A 3,480-nucleotide genomic window follows, 5' to 3' on the forward strand; every position below is an offset into this window, starting at 1 on the left:
GCATACAGCAACGTATCGGCTAAAATGAACAAAACATAATGCAGCCAGAGACTGCAAACCCTTCAAATTTTATGCTGCAGTCACAGTAACTATGACCTATATTGAAAAAAATATGATATTAAATGAAAGAAATCAATTTTGTACGGCGCGTCTTTTTCTTCTGTTTCTTCAAGGCTATGATGAAGACTGTAGCTGCTGTTACCGTTTGTAAAAGACATGACGCGCAATTATGAAGTAAGGCGCATGGTACTGGGCGGCAGCAATTTCGTGGCACGGTTTCATGTCGCACCGCAGAACATGGCAACACGAGACGCCGTGCAGTATAGCACATCAGGCACCCCATCGCCTAATGTTGCCTCTGTGGAATTCCCCCTTGAGACATGTCCACTGGTTATGCAATGAAGATCCTTCCGTAGTCATTTGAACGCTCTGAACATAAGAGGTGTGCTTCATAATGCTCACTGGCAAATTATATTGTAAGACTACAACTCTCGTCGATTTCTTAGTTGAAATTTTCCATAAAGACCATTATGGTTATAACAAGAAAAAAAAAATTAGCAGAGCGTGGTTTCGATCCACGGACCTCTGGGTTATGGGCCCAGCACGCTTCCACTGCGCCACTCTGCTCGTTGCAGTCAAGTGACTACATAACGTGAAGGCAAACAGCCAGTTCTCACACTCTACACTCGCTACGAGTGAAAAATCATTTGATGTTCATCAATTTTCAACTACTTTCACGTCAATTTTTCTTGGAATTTGACAACTTTTGAGTAGTTTCCTGCATTTCCAACATACGACATACGCATTTAAACAGAGTTCTACATTGAACAGGTCAATACAAAATTAAATGATAAGTTTTGCGTCTTTGGTTCACTTTTGGCGATTAAAAGTGTAATAATTTCTACATCATAGAAGTAAAAAGTTCCGTTATTAAACAAAAAATAGCAGAAATTAGTATTTTCATTCTTTCCTCTTACTTTAACAGATATCACATTTCAATAGCTGGCACATTTTTATTGAAGCTAGCACAATACAGTAGATTAGTTCTCTGCGCTTTCACTAAAAGCTTTCGGAGAGCTTAAAAATAACCGTAAGTAGAAATGAACTGCTTCTTGTTTTAACACTTGTTGTTAATGATGGAATATCATTACGGAATTTATTTCTGTTACAGGGTAATGTCTATCTCTTAGCTATTTTGAAAGGGAAAAAAGACATTTACGCTGTCTCCAGCTTTAGGTTTGTTTGTGTAGTTCTTGCCAAGAACCTAAGGAAAGGCAACAAATGTCTGAGGTGGAGGAGACGCCAAATGTTATGCCTGTCGCTTGTGTGGAAAAGTGTTCACTAGTGGATGTGTACAACATGTGCATTTAAAATCGCCGATTTCCACGTTGGTGAGAGATGGATGATCATGTAGCGCATTTCACCCAATCTGCTGCATCCTTTAAAGTCGCAAAAGTCATCGCGATTGGAGATCGTGAGTAGCGACTGATTGCACCTCTTCTCCGTGACAGTATGTGTTTACAAGTCTCTCACTGCACATCAGAAATATTTGTGAACAACATTGGACAAGTTATATTACTCGTCTAGAATTCTCTAAATGCCGTGTTTGACAATGCTGTGGTAATGCACTTAAAAAGGTAAAAAGTTGAAAAATAAGTAAATTTAAGCGAAACAAACCAGAGAAAACATTAAGACTAAACTTGAAAAACAACGCCTACATGACAGTTTAAATTAAATTAACAGTCCCAATAAAACTCATTATCACTCTTATGAAATACTAATTTTATTTTATTATGATTGTTTGTTTAATTTAAATTGTTACTTATGGGTTGTTTTCTGAGTTAAGTGTTAAGGTTTTACCAGATTTGCTCCCCTTATATTCATTTATTGTTCAAATTTCTACCTTTTGAATTAATTTCCCACAACACTGTCAAAGATGACATTTAGAGTGTGTTTGTGCCTTTATTCTAGGCGAGTAAGATATTCTCGAATGTCGTTTACAAAAATTGTAATTTCTTTGACGACGATAATCCGTTACAATCTGTTAGCAGTCATGGAAGTCGAAAACCGGTTAACCAAATGAATTAATCCTGTGTAACATACAAAATACTGTGTTTTTCATTTATTGTAAGTATCATTCATTCAATAATAAAGAAAAAGGGTAGCATTTTACCAAGTAACGGATTTCTGTTAATTTTAGTATGTTTGTGTAGGCACAAAAGGATACACGGTATTAGTTTAGGAGTGGTTCACTGTTAATCCGGTTATACAATTAGTTCTCAACTGCGGTTTCCTTTCGCAAATGTACACCTTCACTCGTTCGACTCCAGAAAGATTCCTTTCATGACGCGATAAACCAAAGACAGCGTGCGACTGAACGAGCCTGGACGTTATCTTCAGCGAGCCGCCACTTCTCCGCATACGTAATACTGGTATACTGCACGTACCGATCTAACAAACCGGACTACAGTATATACTCTCATACGAGTACATGAATTCGTAAGATTCTCTTGCGATGAATCTGCATCTGGTGTGGCGACGAACACTTGCTATTAGACTGGAATTTTGATGGCTATCGATTATTTTCTGTTCAGTTGGCTTCTAATAGCTTTTACTGCACCATGTACAAAACAGGGTCTCAAATTAAGACAAGACTCTCAAATTATTATCAATTTTTTTAACTGTAAGATGAAGATGGCGATGGCGATACTAATTAATGTGTGCTTCTTATGCTCAGCTTCGCGTTTAACAGCGCGCAATAGCGTCGTACCGGTGCTCACTTTTGATCAACTCTTACCATCATTCACAATCTCACGTACAAAATTAGCTTGATTAGATGAATGCATCAAAATTTTAAGCTGTGCTGAAGCGGCCTCGTGAGTTATGTTCGATATCCCTTTTTCTTAAGGCTATTTCTTTCAGCGCTACCAATTTTAATTGCAATAAAATAAATGTCGAAAGTATGAAGCGAACAAGGAAACTTTAGAAGCTCAGTTTGGTGCTCTCCCAAACTTACTAACCCAGCCTGCATCTCGTGGTCGTGCGGTAGAGTTCTCGCTTCCCACGCCCGGGTTCCCGGGTTCGATTCTCGGCGGGGTCAGGTATTTTCTCTGCCTCGTGATGGCTGGGTGTTGTGTGCTGTCCTTAGGTTAGTTAGGTTTAAGTAGTTCTAAGTTCTAGGCGACATATGACCACAGCAGTTGAGTCCCATAGTGCTCAGAGCCATTTGAACTAACCCAGTTTTCCCCAAGTTGTGACCTTTATTCACGATATAATATTGTGAGTCACAGTGTCATTTTAAAATCTGTAATTCGTTATTACACTTCTAAAAACTGAGTTCTGTTTTTACTATGTGTTTTGGCCTCAGGTCACTCGCATGGTATCATGACCGGTTTTCTCTTTTTAAGGAGAAAGAAAAAGGACGATAGTAAAACGTTAAAAAGCTAAATTACAAATCAGGATCAATTCTATAAGTACAAA

General features: G+C 38.3%; 1 non-coding gene across 1 annotated transcript; it reads right to left on the minus strand.

Moving 5' to 3' along the window:
- Positions 1-555: 555 nt before the first annotated feature.
- Positions 556-627, minus strand: Trnam-cau (transfer RNA methionine (anticodon CAU)). Its single transcript has one exon. It is a non-coding gene; the product is annotated as a tRNA-Met (tRNA).
- Positions 628-3,480: the final 2,853 nt, after the last annotated feature.

The sequence above is a fragment of the Schistocerca cancellata genome, chromosome 10 (assembly GCF_023864275.1).
Source record: "Schistocerca cancellata isolate TAMUIC-IGC-003103 chromosome 10, iqSchCanc2.1, whole genome shotgun sequence".
NCBI lineage: Eukaryota > Metazoa > Arthropoda > Insecta > Orthoptera > Acrididae > Schistocerca > Schistocerca cancellata.